The sequence below is a fragment of the Mustela putorius genome, unplaced genomic scaffold (genome assembly GCF_011764305.1).
Source record: "Mustela putorius furo isolate JIRA1106 unplaced genomic scaffold, ASM1176430v1.1 tig00000193_pilon_pilon_pilon, whole genome shotgun sequence".
In the NCBI taxonomy this organism is placed as follows: domain Eukaryota; kingdom Metazoa; phylum Chordata; class Mammalia; order Carnivora; family Mustelidae; genus Mustela; species Mustela putorius.
In genome coordinates this window covers 958557-976078 of record NW_025421309.1, presented here as the reverse complement: position 1 = coordinate 976078, position 17522 = coordinate 958557, and the positions used below count along the sequence as shown (strand labels likewise).

The 17522-nt window shown below is 43.7% G+C and overlaps 1 protein-coding gene across 1 annotated transcript in view; it reads left to right on the top strand.

Moving 5' to 3' along the window:
• Positions 1-1524: 1524 nt before the first annotated feature.
• The window catches only part of MYO1H (myosin IH), a 102084-nt gene continuing 86086 nt past the window's right edge, over positions 1525-17522 (top strand). The window contains exon 1 of the mRNA XM_045076724.1: positions 1525-2047. The gene's annotated coding sequence lies outside the window, so the exon portion shown is untranslated. The remainder of the gene's footprint in view (positions 2048-17522) is intronic.

The following is a 17522-nucleotide window of genomic DNA, read 5'->3' as shown; positions in this document are numbered from 1 at the left end:
CCGCGGGGGAGGGGGGACCGGCAGAGCGCAGGGGCGGGAGGTGGAGGGCGCCGGGTTCTGCTAGCCGCGCGCCCCCACCCCCCGCCCCGCGTGGAGAGTGAGTCGGCCCGGAGCGCGCGCGGCGGCGTTCGGGCTTCGGGACGGCGAGCCGAGCCTGCCGAGCCATTGGGGACTGCGGCCCGCCGGTGCGCCCGCGCTCCCGCCTTCCCCGCCGCCGGGCCCGCGCCGCCGGCCGCCCCGCCCCGCCCGGCGCCCGCCGCGGGAAAGGTGGCGCGGACCGCCGGCGGCGGGCGGGACGCTCGCGGACAAAGGTCCCCGCAGCCCCCTGCTAGGGGCTGGAGTTAGCTCGATCCCCTATGAAAGTCTACGTTTCCGGCGCCCGCGCTCTTCCAGCCTCCGCTGGAAGAATTTGCTAGAGTCACGACAATCATCATCGTCACGGTCACCCTTGATTGAGTTCCTTACAGATTTCTGTCCCTTCGTTTATTCTGCACGCCAGCCCTTTGGGAGACAGGACGGTCCCCTTTGTGCCTATGGCGAACCCGAAGCTCTGAGCGGTCCCTGGTGGGCAGGGGCGGGCACGGCCAGGACCTGGCAGAACTAGGATTCGAACTCAGAGTGCCGAGACTCCATGGCTCCAGCCCTGCACGTGGGCACAAGTCTGTGCCGCCCTGGCCGAGCCAGGCCCCAGGCCCGGCATCCAGTGCTTCTTGAATGTATATTCCCGCAGCGGGCAGGGGAGCCGCGTCTCCAAATCCGTGGTTGGGAAGGCTTTCCTAACTGGCGCTTGCGTCCAGGAAGGAGCCAGGTCTCCCTAGGCTGGATGAACCTGGATTTCATTTCTCATTCAGGTGGGCTGTGACCTTGGCGCTGGTCCACGTCCCCTGAATGGTTTTCTTTTAGCACCTGGGCGCCCTTACTCCTTTCTTCTCTGCCAGGAGTAAATAGATCAGCTTGCATTCTCTAGGGGGAAAGAGTGGAGTTTACAGATGTTGGTTAAGGTCACGGTCCTGAAACACTAACTTTTCATTTCTCTCCGACCTATATAGATTCGCGTTTTGCATTTTGCCTGCTTCTAAAGGTCGTTGACTTCGCTTTGAGTATCCCTTAGTGAACTATAATTTGTGACCAATAATTAATTTGAAAGTTAAGTTGTAAGAATTCAAAGTTTTCAAGCGTCTGTTAATCCTTAATGGAGTTGTATGTAAATAGACGTGACCTCACTACCTCCTTTTGAGATGACAGCTCATTTCACTAATGTAGAATTTTATATCTTTAGAGCAGTTTGGAAAGTCTTCTGCAAATTGAGGATTCGGTAAAGCTTTTTAAGTAAAAGGCATTCAGTCTGAGAGTTATAAACTCATGCACTATGGAAAAGACAGGAAGGGACCCTTCATTAAAAGATAAAAAAAAAAAAAAAAGGAGAGAGATTCAGGGTCCTCTGGGCAGTCCTCTAAAACCTCCCTTTTCCTTGGAGAATTTGGCTGCTCTGCCTGGACTTTTGGCTGGGAACGGTGGCTATTTTACTAAAGATTGACATTTTAAGTTCTTAGCTTCAGGAATGGTTGGTGAAAATATTGCCTCTCCAACACCTACAGTTGAGTGCATGCAGAAAACCCGAGTAACTTAGCAGAAACCCTTCTTTTGTTACATTAATGCATTTTTCCCTTTTATAAGTATATGGCATTTCTCAAGTCTGTTGAATTGTAAGAGTCACCTGGGTGGAAATTAAAACTGTAACAGGGAAGAGCCGGGGAATCTATGTTCAACAAGTGTCCCACGTGATTCTGTGATGAAGTAAGTGTGGGCACCTATAGTAGGTAATAGGCCAACGCCCTCCTTTAAATGAAAGGGAATGAAATTCATTGATGTCCACGGTGTTTTAGCTCCTTATCATTTGCTTCTGCGTCCGGATCGTCTTAGTTCACTCCTGACTTTGCAAACATATTTGCTTCTCTGCTAGGAGATTTCCGAAAGGCTCAACAGACATCCCGTTCACCAGACCCCTGAATTTTATAGAAAATCGGCAGGAGAGAACAAACAACAGGTATCTGGCTTTTCTGCTTACTCTCTGGGTTGATGTAGTGGAAAATGTTCTCATCTGGGCTTCTGATAAATTTTGATAGCTCAGCAGTACAGTCATTTGCCCAATCTGCTCGGAGTTAAGGTGCCTATGGCTATGTGCAAAATATTTGTTTATGAGGTTAATGACCTGCTTAAAACCAACTCGCTCATACCTGGAAGGACCAGTTCCTTGTATGCACTATATGAGTACAGTGTTCGTTTTGAAGGATTAAAAACTATTAATTCACTCAACAGGTTTAATGCAGCTTCTGTTTGCTCAAGCAGCCTGATCTTTTCTGTTATGGGGCCGTGACCATTTCTTCTTTAATCCCTAAGTTTTTGACTTTCACTTTGCTTATTGTTCTGAGTTTCTGACGGTAGGGAGGGAAAGGAAACATGGTCAGGATTACACAGTTTGTAGCAATCATCATTTCTCTTTCTTCCACTCTGACTGTCTGTGGTTCACTCTCTGAACCACACAGGACCATCTATGAAGCAGGAAGCTCAAGGTGTTTTGTTTTCTTCTTGTAAATAATTATACCACAAATAGATACTTGAGACCACGTTGTCCTGAGCTGTGTCTGGCACGCAGTCGACAATCTGGAGATTTTCAGGCTTTAAAAATTGTCGTCCCCCCCTCCCCCGCCCTGTCCATTGTTAAAAACTAGTCTAGTGGCATTTTCTTATCAGAAAGTTCTCAACAGAAAACATACCCAGTCTTTACTCCCCTGGGCTCAAGGCCACACTTAAAAAGTCACTTCTGATGATTTCCTAAGAGGTGGGTTCTTCAGCACTGTGAAGCTACTGTTCCATGTCTGAATGCCGTTTTTGAAGATGGGAGCACAGAATTTGTTGTTTTCCTGTGCAACATGAAAGTACGCTGGTCATTGATCTCTGCTCCTGTTAGCCTGATTGATATGTGTATTATGGTTCTCTTTGGGAGTGCGTTCATAGAGGAACTGCTGGTTATAATTTTGTCTGGCATCTTATTTAATAAAAGGATGCCAAACCCTCCAGTGTTTCCAGAAAGGGAATACTATGACGTTTTCCTATCTGTGTGATCTCCTGCCTCTGCCCACACCCAGCTCCACCACTGTCCCGTCCTACTCTTCAGAAAGGTTGTTCGTAACTAAGAAATCGAGATTATGCCTGTTAGTGTGACTGCCAGATGTGCATCAAGCAAGTTATAGGAGCTTTGCTCCATGTTTCTGCTCCTGCCTTAAAAAAAAGAAAAAAAAAAGATTTTATTTATTTAACAGAGATCACAACTAGCAGAGAGGCAGGCAGAGGGTATGGGGGCAGGGGGGGAAGCAGGTTCCCCACTGAGCAGAAACACCCCCCCCATGTGGGGCTCCATCCCAGGACCCTGGGATCATGACCTGAGCTGAAGGCAGAGGCTTAAACCCACTGAACCACCCAGGGGACCTGGCTTTTATGTTTCTAAAGGTACTTCTTGTTCAGTAGCTTCATTCTTCTAGAAAAAAGTGAGGAATCGGTTGAGTTGCTCTGGGGGGGAGGTCTCAAATTTTGAAGAGCCAAGTCTGAATGTAGCTGTTCTCTAGTGATCTGAAGGGCTAGACACAGACTTATTCTGGCTTCCAGGGAGCAGTTCCGTTATGGGCCCTCCAGACCATGCTGTGTTGGTTATGAAGATATATTTAAGGTCCTTGCCTTCTGCCCCAATCCATAATCGTACCCAATCTAAGCCCCTACCTTCATTCCACGAGGAAATCCCCCTGACGATCACCATTTGGGGAAAGCTGTGTTGTGCCTAAATTCCAGAATTGATTTAATCTGGCCACTTTGTGGTTCCTGTGGCAGTTCCTCATTGTGCCCGTCCCATTGCTCTCACCACTAGACCTATGTTACAGGCGCAGTTAACCTCCAATCCTACATGCTATGTTTTGTCTTTTTCTAATGGTGTCTATCAGAGATCCTGAACCAGTGGTGTGTAAGCCACATTCAGCCACAGACAGGCTTCATTTGGCTCAAGGACTTTAAAAAACAATTAAAAAAAAAATCACTTGAATTAGAAGCCAGCATTTAGAAATCCTTCAAGCTGGGATTTCCAGCTTTTCTTGACAAATCAGAAAAGTTGGCCACATGAAGCCAACAAGCCCATGAGGTAGTCATCGGCTGGGACTGAACGTAGCTGCCTCCAGTTTGAGAGATGGCTCTATGCTCTTCAATTTGCCTCAGGCCTGACCACTCCTTATTGCTCAGCCCTAATGTCTAGGTCTTTACCGTTTGACTTTGAATCTGTTTTTTTGTTATTTTTCTTAGAGTGGAGACAAAAACAAAATGTTTGTGTGTGCATGCCTTATGCACCCACGTTGCCATTAAAACCCGAGTAGGATTATCAGTAGCTAATACAAATAATCTACCCTTTATCTGCAACTTCCTCTCCTCAGCAATGTGCTTTGCCCATCCAGCTTAGTCCTTACGGTACTGTGTCCTTAGCATTACTTGCACCCATAGGAGAGATGAGACACTCACTCTGATTTGGTTTACTTGATCTGTTCAATCTGACCACATCAGGGAATGGGGAAGAAGTTGTTTATGGACCCCTCCCTTGTACTTTCCCGCACTAAGTGGCTTCTCATGGGCAGTGTACTTTAGGCATCACTTCTTAGGATGCATGGCTTGGGACAAGGCGGGTCCCAGTGCTAAGGACACAGCTACATGCCATGGAATTGCTGGTCTTCACACTGGCCCCATAGAGGCCACACACACCGTTTATAGGCTAAATTAAAAGACATGGAATTGAGCGCACTGGGCAGCGCAATGTACAAACCGCTTTATAACTCTGTTGAATAATCATATCTGAAATAAATAAATAAATAAATAACCGTATCTAACCTCTCAACCATCTGAACCTGAAGGGAATATTTAGGACCCGCCCCCCTGCAAAAGTATAGGAAAAATGAATTTGATATATTTGTTTTAATCTGATGGAAAGGCTTCATCCTTAGGAAAGTAGTTGAAAATATTTGGAATCCTCACTTTGGTTAAACTTATTTCAAATACATACTCATTTGGGGGGTAATATATTTTGAAATGGATAGATGAAACATTTGGAGTAATACCTTTTGTATAATTAAGACATGGGCGGGGAGCATGCCTTTTTAAAAGGAATATTCTGCATGCTTCCTGTCAGCTCTTTTTAATATTACAGACTGATTTGGGGGTGGTGGTTTGATCTTCCTGTGGGCAAAAAAGACCTTTAATAGTTCATTGTTCAACAGAGATTCCAAGCTCCAGTTTTTTCACTGCAAGCGGCTCTCTCTTGCAAACACCAAACAACCCTGAATGGTTTTAAAGGACGGTTCAGAGAACTCCAAGTACCACTATTTCATGTTTAGATCCTGTTCCCCAGTAACAAAAAGCAGCATTCTTGCTTACTAAAAGCCCCTTCCCAAGACTTCTTCTGGACTGTTGTTTGTTTGTTTGTTTCTTTCTTTTTTTACCCCCAGATCTCTCCCCACTTGTGTCTAAAGCGAAGTGATTGTAAAACAGAATGACACATAAACTTGTTCAAATATAGCACTTTGTAGACACCCTCTGCTTTTTATTGCAAGGTAACAATCCCGGCTGTTTGTTTTAGAAATGGTAATGTTGTATCATTGTAACAAATTATACTTAAAAATCATTTAGTGTGAAATTGCAGATTAATCCCATAGGGATGGGGTAGTAACAATCACCCAGCCCTTTGGAGCGTGCAGATGGTGAATCTGGGATTTACAATAGGAACAATCACTGATTACATGCACGGGTATAACGGACAAAAAGGCCTCTGCAGCTTCAGCTTGGAGAATACGGTGGAGGTCCTAGCGCCTGACTTGTTTGGGACTCTCCATTGCGAAGAATGTCCGTTCGATCACCTAGCCTGTGTGAGGGTCTGCAGCACACCTTATGTGCTTTGAAACCTACCAAGTGTTGTCTCCCTGGGCTTCCCTTTAACCCTTCTAAATTCCATTAGAATTTGTTGAAAGAGCGATTTCACAGTAGGGTGTGCAGTGGGAATTTGGCAGATGTGCCCAGGCAAGAAAGCTCATTATCAGAACCAGTACCTGCTGCTCCGGGAGGAAAGTTGTCCTGCATGTGGACTGGGGGCCAGGGAGGACTCTGCACTTCAGAAATGAATCTGTCCCCGAAATGAAAAGCACCCCTAAGTACAATGCCCCAGAGTTTGAAACTCCTTTGGCAGAGCTCCTGACTGTGAACCCTATGACACACATGCTAAGAAAACAGGGTACTTATACACATAGTACGAGTACTGTGAGTATGGACCATGGTGCAGTAAACGACCACCCAGTCATGTGCCTGGGACTGTGAACTGATTGAGCGAGTAACGCCGATCTCCTTTAAACTCTACAGATTTGAAAAACACTCACTAAATTTTAAAAATCAAAATGGCCATCGCAATGGCAATTTAGATTCATATGCAACTTCTAGATCCACGCCTAGAAGTCCCCTCCCACATCTCAGCTTTGATTTTTAAATGCAAAAGTAAGAAATATTCCTATTAAAAAAGAACAGGTTGGGGGTGTGTGTGGGGTTGGGGGACAAGTTGTTTCAGAAGAAAACCAAAAAGCTGGAATGCTTCAAAGAATTTAATACAATCGTCTTGGCTTTCTAGGGCTTGTTTTTTCAAAACAAAACCCCTTTACCCGAATGAATGTTTTATTCCAAATATTTTTGATCAAAACATTGTTTTGTCAAGTACTCGGAGCAAATGGAAGTGGACTCTAAGTGGTTGTTGTCTTTGTCTAGAGAAACCGTTTTTGCTTTTAGGCAAATGGACCCCAGACTGGTTTTATTGCTTTTCTTGAACCCAGGGATGTGTGGCCCTGATGGGCTAGCTCGGTGCTAATGACCATGTGCTCTCTATCGGACCCCTTAATGACTCTCCCAGGAGGGTGTTACAGCCCCATCTTGAGGGGATGCTTGTAAGTGTCTCAGGATAATTCCAGAGGTGATTTGCAACTGGCCCTTATTTTAGTCTTGACTCATAGGAGCTGGATTGGAGAACAGCTTGTTAAGAATGACCTGTGTGACCTTTGTCACAGTAGGAACATGGAGGCAAGGCTCATTCCGTGGAGAAAGTCTGTTTTGTCAGCTTTGACACCCCTTATGGCATCCGATATCAAGGATCTCGTTGGTGATACACTCCTTTAAAAAGGAAGGGTTGGCTAGGGTGCCTGGGTCACTCAATAGTTCATCAACAGACTCTTGATTTCAGCTGAGGTCGTGCTCTCAGGGTCTTGAGATGGAGCCCTGGGTCAGCCTCCAGTACCTGTGAGTACTGTGAGAGCTGCTTGAGTATCCCTCCCTGCCTCCCTCTCCCTTGGCTCCACCCTTCCCCCTCCCAGCTACCCCCCCCATCCTATGTGTGAACAGAGCCAGTGCTTTTCTCTTTCTCTTTACAAAAAGGGGGGGGTGGGGGAAGGGGTTAAGGAGGTCACGTGTTGTGATGAGCACTGGGCGTTACACACAACTAATGAATCGCTGCACACCACATCAAAAACTAATGATGGGCTATATGTTAGATAACTGAACATAGTTAAAAAAAAAAAATAGAGAAAAATGGAGGGGGGAAAAAAAGGAACGATTGGCCAAAGCTGAGAAACTGATTTTTAACCCACAGTGTAAGCTAAATATCCATGAGTACATTCCAATATAAATGATGGAAGACATAGATAAATGTATGAGAGACAAATATTCCTTTCAGAAGAATCCCAATTACTGTATGCAGATGACCTCCATCTCCTGGAGGTGGGGTACGATTCCCCCCTTCCCCTTCACTGTTGAGCTGGTCTTAGCGACCTGCCCTCCAACTTGCAGGATTTAGAGAGGGAAATAGTAACTTGACAGTGGAGCAGCCTGGCACATAGATGACCTTGACCAAGTGATGAAGGTTAATGTTGGCTGTGATGCCCTGGGGATCCCATGCACCCCCTGATAGGATGTGATGGGATGAGAAGGCACTTCACCCCTTCCTACAAAACCTGTGACTTCAGACTACTCATTAGAACATTAGAAAATCCCAAACTACAAAATACCAGATCAGTACCCTTCAAAACTGTCATGGTCCTGAAAAACAGCAGAAGTATGAGAAACTGTCCCAGACCAAAGGAGACTGCATAGGACATGGTAACTAAGGCTGCGCGGTATCCTGGGTTGGATCCTAGAGGAAGAGAAGGACATAGTGGGGGGGAGGGGGGAGGGGATAAAATCTGAATCAATTCTGGAGTCTATTTATGAAAATGTACCACCATGGCTCTGACAATGCACCATTGTAATGTGCAAGGACATTGTAATGTGGGAGGTCTCTGTATCATTGCAATTTTTCTGTAAATGTAAAATGCTTCCAAAACCATTCATTTGAAATCAAGTAAATGACCCCTCGCTGTTTGTAGCTGTAGGATGTCCGATAGCTGAGAGGTGGATGCACCCCGCGTGCCCAGTAGTGGAGAATACAGTGTGGTTGGACAAGGGAACACTCAGCCTTAAGAAGGAAGAAAATTCCAACACGGGCTACATCCAGGAAAAACCCTAAGGACATTCTCCTAAATAAGCCCAGTCACAAAAACATAAATGATGTAGGATTCCTCTTCTATGCTAGATCCCTCATCTAATCCGCTTTTAACCTAGAATAGTCCAATTCACAGTGACAGAAAACAGAATGGTGTTTGTTGGGGGCGGGGGAGGGCAGGAATGGAGGGTTACTGTTTCATGGGCATAGATTTTCCATTTTGAAAGACAAAAAAGTTCTAAAGATTTGTTGCACAATGATGCAAATGTCCTTAGCACCACTGAACTGGAGCAAACATAATATGGTAAATTTTATGTTCTATGTTTACCTCAATTTAAGTTTGTTTGTTTGCTTTTTTAATCAGGGAAATGCATAGGAGAGCTACAAATTAGGAAAGCATTTCCTTACCATAAAAAAAGCCTCATGGTTGGGCTCTGAGCCTTGGTACTATGGACATTTGTGCTTGAGGATTTTTTTTTTTTTTAAGATTTTATTTCTGGAAGAGAGAGAGGGCAAGGGGAGGAGTAGAGGGAGAGGGACAAGCAGACTGTGCACTGAATACAGATCCCACGACTCTGAGATCAGGACCTGAACTGAAACCAAGAGTCAGACATTTAACTGACTGAGCCATCGAGGCGCCCCTCGATGATTCTTCAGAGTTGTGGGGGGGCATCCTATAAATTGTAGGATGTTTAGCCATATCGCTGGCCTCCCTACCACATGCCCATGGCATGCCTTCCCCTATCAGGACAAACTAAAGTGTCCTCAGACATTAATGTCCCCTGGGTTTCAGGAAGCAACTTGCCTTGGCCAAGAACCACTGGTCTACTGAAAGACAAGGGAAGAAAGGAAACAGATTAAAAAGAAAATTGTCTAGGGAGCCTAGGTGGCTCAGTGGGTTAAGCCTCTGCCTTTGGCTCAGGTCATGGTCTCAGGGTCCTGGGATCAAGCCCCAAAGTGGGCTCTCTGATCAGTGGGGAGCCTGTTTCCCCCTCTCTCTGTCTGCCTCTTTGCCTACTTGTGATCTCTCTCTCTGTCAAATAAATAAAATCTTAAAAAAAAATTTTTTTCTAGATCTTCACTGTCCAATATGGTAATCACTAGCCATATGGGGCTCTTTAAAATTTAACAATTTAAATGAAAGTCACCATATTAGCCCCATCTCAAGTGTTTGTTGGTCCCATGTGGCTCATGGCTACCATATTGGCCATCACATGTAAAGACCATTACCATCCTCACAGAAAGTTCTATCTAGGTGTTTAGTTCAGTCACTGTATTTCTCCTGTCACCTGTCTGGTGGGTGTACTCTTAACATCCTTTCCAGGCTGTCAGTGTGGGTGATGTTGTGAATGAATGACAGAACAGATCTGCTATTAGGCCAGTAACTGTTACCAAAGCTGCCCCTTGTTACTGCCCTAGGGGCAGTAAATGGGGGACCAAAATTAAGTAACTTGTGAGAAGAACATACCTACCTGTTGGTGGTCCCAGTAAACACCTCTTAGAGCTCCTTTGTTTTTTGCCTCTTAAAAATCTAACAGCACCCATCAGCTGAAGACCATCCTGGTCAGCAATCCCTTCCAGTTCTGACAATCGTGGTGTCTTCCCCAAGCAGTGGAACCTAAGGGGCAGACATGCTGATGGAAGCCAAGGTCCCTTTGGCCATGAAGATGAAGGGTAGAAGGATCGTGCACACAGTTAGAGCTTATATTATATGAGCACATTGAAAGGGTTTCTGGAATCTTCCACTGTAGGTCTACTCTCCTTTCTTAGGCAAGTAAAAACTAGCTATTCATATTCAAACACACCTTTAGTTCTCAGAATCGGGAGATGCAGACTTCCTCCTTCTCCTCTTTCCCAAGACCTCTGAGGTCACAAAAATAGACACAGTAGCATTAGGCAGGGTCTTTCAGTGAGAAGATAGTTCTGTGAGATCTGACACTTGGTGAGATCCTTGTGTGGTCTAGGTATGAGGCGAATCTTTTAACTGTTTTTCTTTACCAAAAAAAAAAAAAAAAAAAAAAAATTTCTCCTTTGGTTCTTGGGGAAAGGGTGAAGTCATTCTCAAATGCTCTATCTCATTCCTTGTTGGTGTTTTAAAACTCAGATGTGAAGTCACTGTCACCTTATTTATCTGTCAGATTCTGGAAAGGATTGGGCTCCTGGTGGGAGAGGGGGGTAGATGAGTGGGGTGTTTGGTGTAAGGTGTTCGTACTCCTTTGGCTGATTTTATTTTTAAGTTACAAATGAGGATTTTAAAAAATATTTAAAGCATACAATATCATACTGGTGACAAGAACTAAGAAGTAAATAGAAATTAGTCAGCCTTGAAGACATTACACTAAGTGGAGTAAGCCAGTCGCAGAGCAACGAATACTGCATGGTTTTACATATGAGATCCCTAAGACAGTCAACCTTGTAGAAATAGTAGACCGGTGGTTACCAGGGGTGGGAAGAGGGGGACATGGGGACTTGACTCACCAGATGTAAAGGTTGAATTACATAAAGACGTTCTACAGCTCAGTACAACATAGTGCCTGTGGTTAACTGTTAAGAGTGGGGACTTCATGTTAAAGGTTCTTACTGCAAGAAAAGTAAATGTTAGGGGCACCGGGGTGGCTCAGTCATTAAGCGTCAGCCTTTGGCTCAGGTCATGATCCCAGGGTCCTGAGATCAAGCCCCATATTGGGCTCTCTGCTCAGCGGGGAACCTGTTTCTCCCTCACCCGGCTCCCCTTGCTTATGTTCCCTCTCTCACTATCTCTGTCATAAATAAAATAACATTTTTACTTTACTTTTTTTTTTTAATGTTACAGACTAACAGGAAAAAATTTGCCAAAGAATACAAACCATTGTTGTTGTTGTTTTCTAGTTTAAGGTATAACTGACAAAGTTGTAAGATACTTGAATGTATAACATGATGGTTTGACACACCTGTATTTTGTGCACTGTTCCTCTCATCACGTTAATTGACCTGTCCATCATCTCACCTATTTTTTTAATGTGTGTGAGAACATTTAAGTTGTCCTCTCAGCAAATTTTAATTATACAACAGTGTTACCAACTACAGTAACCACATTTCACATTAGATTCTCAGACCTTACTCATTTTATAAGTGAAAATTTGTACGTTTTGACCAACCTCTCCATATTCCAAGCCCCTCAGACCCTGGAAACCACTTTTCTACTGTTGTGTTGAGTTTGACTTTTCTAGATAGCATATAGAAGTGATACCATGCCTTATTTGTCCTTCTCTGGATAACCACACTCAGCATGATGTCCTCCAAGTTCATCCATGTTGTTGCAAATGGCAGGATTTCCTTCTTTTCTGAGGCTGAATAATATTTCATTGTGTGTGTGAATATACACCCCCCCACACACACCCCATATCTTCTTTATCCACTCATCCATTGACAGACACTCAGATAGTTCGCGTACCTTGGCTATTGTGAATAATGACGCAATGAACACGGGAGTATAGGAACCGCTTCACGATTGTGATTTTGTTTCCTTTGGATATATACCCATCAGTGGGCTTGCTGGATCCTATGGTAGTTCTACTATGTTCTATTTCCCACAGTGGCTGCACCAGTTTATATTCTCAGCAGCAGTGTACAGGAGTTCCATTCTCTCCACATTCTCGTCAACCTTTGCTATTCCTTGTTTTCTTGATGACAGACATCCTACAGGTATGAGGTGATCTCACTGGGATTTTGATTTGCATTTTCCTGATGCTCACTCATGTTGAACAACTTTTCATGTACCTGTTGACTATTTGTATGTCTTCTTTGGAAAAATGACCATATAAGTCCTGTGTCCATTTTTTTCATTTTTTTTCTTTTTCTTTTCTTTCTTTTTTCTCCTCTCTTCTTTTCTTTCTTTCTTTCTTTTTGCTATTGAGTTGTATGGGTTCTTTGGATATTTCAGATAAGATCCCCTTATTGGACATAGTTTGCAAGTATTTTCTCCCATTCTGTAGGTGGACTTTTATTTGTTAATGGTTTCCTTTATCGTGCAGAAACTTTTTAGTTTGATGTAGTCCCAGATGTTTTTCCTCCGATTACCTTGCTTTTGGAGTCAAATTAAAAAAATCATGCTAAGACCAACGTCAAGGAGCTGATCCCCTCTTTTCTTCTAGGAGTGTTATGGTTTCATGTCTTTAATCCATTTTTAGTTGATTTTGGTGTATGGTGTAAGATAGTGATCCAGTTCATTTGCATGTGGCTGTCCAGTTTTCCCTATACCATTCATTAAAGAGAGTATCATTTATTGTATATTCTTGTCTCTATTATTGTGCATTAATTGGCTCCTTTTTCATAAATTGATATGAGTTTATTTCTGGTCTCTCTGTTCCATTAACCTGTGTCTGTTTTTATGCCATTACCAACCTGTCGATTACTAGAGCCAGTGGAATACCTCTGGCTTTTTTTTATTGTTTCTCCATATTGCCTGGGCTATTCAGGGGTTTTGTTTGTTTGTTTGTTTGTTTTGTTTTTGGTTCATACAACTTTTTAAAAAGATTTTCTTTATTTTAGAGTGAGAGCAAGAGCGAGCACAAGCAGGGAGGGGATTAGAGGGAGAGGGACAAGCAGACTCTGTGCTGAGTCTGTCCAATATGTTTGGTCTGGTGCAGGGCTCGATCCCAGAACCTTGAGATCAAGACCTGAGCCAAAATCAGGAATCTGACACTTAACTGACTGAGACACCCAGGTGCCACCAGTTCATACAAATTTTAGGATTTTTTTTTCATATCTATGAAAAATGGCATTGGAATTTTGATAAGGATGGTATTGAATCTATAGATTCCTTTAGGCTATAGGGACATTTTAACAATATTCTTTTTTTTTAAGATTTTACTTATTTATTTGACAGACAGAGATCACAAGTAGGCAGAGAGGCAGGCCGAGAGAGAAGAAGGGAAGCAGGCTCCCCGCTGAGCAGAGAGCCCGATGCGGGGCTCAATCCCAGGACCCTGGGATCATGACCTGAGCCGAAGGCAGAGGCTTTAACCCACTGAGCCACCCAGGCACCTCTATTTTAACGATATTCTAATCCATGAATGTGGAATTCATTTCCACTTGCTAGTGTTCAACTTCTTTTAATATCTTAAACTTCTTGGCATACTGATAGATCTTTTACCTCCTTGGTTACACTTATTCATGAGTATTTTATTCTTTTTGATGCTACTGGAAATTAAATTGTTTTCTTAATTTTTCTTCTAGTTCGTTGTTGCCAAGGAGTTTTCTAGAGAAAGGCTTTAAATCTCTTAAGGTCTGGAAGGAAGACAGGGATAAATAGAGGGAGAGATTTTTCATGGATGAGATAGTTTTTTTAGTGGTGGTAGATATACATAAAATTTACCATCTTAACCATTTCTAAGTATACAATTATGCAGCATTCATTATATTCTCAGTGTTGTGCAAACATCACCACCATTCATCTCCAAAATGGAATCATTTTCTCAAATGGAAACTCTGTCCCCATCACATGCTAACTCCCATCTCCTATCTCCCCAGCCCCTGGTAAGCACTCTTCTTTCTGTACCCATTTTACTACTCCAGGAATCTCCTATAAGTAGCATCATTCAGGATTTGTCCATTTGTAACTTATTTTGCTTAGCATGATGTCTTCAAGATTCATCTGTATTATGGCATTTGTCAGACTTTTCTTCCCTTCCTTTTTTAAAAAAAATTTTTTAAGATTTTTATTTATTTATTTATTTGACAGAAAGAGATCACAAGGAGGCAGAGAGGCAGGCAGAGAGAGAGGAAGGGAAGCAGGCTCCCTGCTGAGCAGAGAGCCCGATGTGGGGCTTGATCCCAGGACCCTGAGATCATGACCTGAGCTGAAGGCAGAGGCTTTGACCCACTGAGCCACCCAGGCACCCCCTTCCCTTCCTTACTGAGGCTGAATAGTGTTCCATTGCTCATGTATATAAATATATATTCACTCATTTTATTGTCTGTGTTCACATACATACATATACCACATTTTATTTATCTGATGATAGACATGCAGCTTATTTCTACCTTTTGGTTCTTGCAAGAAATATTATTATGAACCTGGGTGTATAAGTAGCTGAGTCCCCGAGTCCCTGTGTTCAGTTTTTTTGAGTATACTCTTAGGAGTGGAATTCCTGGATCATATGGCAAGAAACTGCTCTTTAAGACCCTGAGTACACAGGATGTGGGCTAGTCTGCTCGGGCTGCTATGACAAAACCCTGTGGACTGAGTGGCTTACAGAACAGATGTATTTTTCACAATTCTGGAGCTAGGGAAGTCTAATCAAGGTGCCAAGATATTTGGTTCTTGATGAAGACTTTTGTAGAAGGTCATCTTCTTGCTGTGTGCTCACACAGCCTTTCTTTCTTGTTCTTCTTATGAGGGGACCAATCCCACCATGGATGTTGCATTCTGGTGAACTACTCTAAACCCAGTTACCTCCCCAGAAGTGTTAACCTCCAGATATCATCACGTGGGAATTAGGGCTCCAACACAGAGACTTGGACAGGATACAAGCATATGGTCTAGAGTCAAATCCCTCTAGATTTTTATCTTGAATCTTTCACAACTTTCTCCCCTTTACTTATTTAATGGAAATTAACACCTGGGTTACATTCTCTTTAAGGACTGTGTCCTGGAACTTCATCAGTTTGCTTGATGCTGAAAGGAATAACTTAATTACAATAGCATGTTTAACCAGTTACAGATAGGTTTGGGAACAAATAAAGGTGATACTTAAGCCTTCAGTTCAACCTGTGGGGACAGAAGCAGGGAGGCCAGTTTTTCACACTTCACACAATGAATGTTGGTCACCTGGAGATCTTATTCAAAAGCAGGTTCTGGTTCGGCAAGTCTACAATGAGGTCTGAAATTGTATAGTTCTGAGTGCTCCCAGTTGGTGTTGATGCTGCTCGTTCGCAGATCTTTAGGCAGCAATGTTCTAGAAGGTCTCTTGCTGTTTTTTGTTTGTTTGTTTGTTTTAATTATTTGACAGAGAGAGAGGAATCACAAGTAGTCAGAGAGGGAGGCAGAGTGAGACAAAGGGGGAATCAGGCTCCCTGCTGAGCAGACAGCCCGATGCAAGGCTTGATCTCAGGACGCTGAGATCATGACCTGAGCCGAAGGCAGAGGCTCAACCCTCTGAGCCACCCAGGCGCCCCTCTTGCTGTTTTTGAGAATTCCTCAGAGGTGGGTGTCCTCCGTGTATTCATCAAGGTTAAAAAAGCAATGGTTAATTTAGGTGGAGGTCAGTAAAAGAATATATTTCTCATGGTTTTAGTTAATCTTGGGGAGTAATAAGCCATCCCAAACTTAGTGGCATAAAACCTCCTCCCTTTCTTGTTCTCACTGATTCTATGGGAAATGAATCCCAGCTGGTCTTGTTTTTGCTCCTTGATGTCTGGGACCTCAGCTGGGAAGACTGGAGAGTTGGGGTTGGCAGTGACTTGACAGCTGGGCTCAAAGTATCTGAAGACTCATTCACTCTGAAGTCTGGCTCCTTGCTGGCGTAGACTGAAGGACAAGACCCTACCGTTCAGAGGGTCTGTATGTGGCCTCTTCACATAGCTAGGCTTCTTCACAGCATGGCAGCCCTGGGGCAGCCAGACTGTCAATGGCAACTGTGTCTTTGACCTAGCCCCAGAAGCCACACAGCGTCCCTTCTGCCACATTCTGCTGGTTAGAAGTGAGTCACAGGCCCATCTAAATTCAAGAGAGAGAATTTAACTCCATCTTTTATAGAGGAATGGAAAGATCTAGAAGAGCAGGTGGAATGGGACCTATTGTGGTGACTAGTTTTAGAAAGAAATCTAATCTGCCAAACCTACTTTTAAAACGTTTTTCTCTTCTAGATTAAGATATTTTTGACAAAATACACCTTTTCAGTACATCTCTTTGATATTAAAATCATTTTACTAGCAGTTAAAATCTTGCTCGGGGACCCAGGAGTGGATGATGGATTTACACTGAAATGTAAATTCTTCCCAAATATATCACCCTGAGAGCACCTTGGATCTCCTCCCTTAAGGCTTGCTTGCTTTCTTCTTCTTCTTTTTTTTTCATTTGTATTTCATTTTTTTAAATTTTTATTCATTTATTTGACAGAGTACGTGCACACACGCAGGGGAGCAGCAGATAGAGGGAGGGGGGACGTGGGCTCCTTGCCAAGCAGAGACCCCAGCTTAGAGCTCAATCCCAGGACCCTGGGATCATGACCCCGGCTGAAGGCAGACGCCCAACCCACTGAGCCACCCAGGTGCTCCCTCCTTTAAGGCTTTCACGAGACCATTGCATCCTTGATAACTATTCTTCATTCTTGCATCACATGCCTGTCCAGAAAGGACTTCAGATGACACAAAAGTGCTATCAGCTTGTGGTGGCCTTTGCAAAGAGGTCAATCTGAGTCCTTGGGTACAACTTGCTTGCATGCTTGTACCTATCCAAGTATTCTCCTCTGGTGAGCAGTTCCATCACTGACCAGTTGCCCAGGTCCCCCGCAGTTTGTAACCCCAGCACTACTTCCTGCTGCCTCGCCCCCATCCAATTCCATCTCGCTGTCTTGGTCTCACTACTTCCATTCCCATGCTAATGAGTCTAGTTGACAGTAATGTTAATTTCACTTCTTTGTTGTGTCCAGTGTGCCAGGTTATGTAAGATGTTGTCATTAGGGGAAACTGAATGAAGGATCTGAGGAAACCCTCTATTGTTTTTGCAATGTTTCTGTAAATCTATAAATCTTCCAAATTGTGTGTATATGCAAGTGTGTGTGTGTGTGTGTGTCCCCCCACATAAGCACCAACATGCAGACGTACATGAAGTCAACCACAGTTCTTGGTGCTTTTAAACACAATCATTTAAATAACATAGTTATTCTTAGAAAGTTTTAATACTGGGGCTCCTGGGTGGCTCAGTGGTTAGGCATCTGCC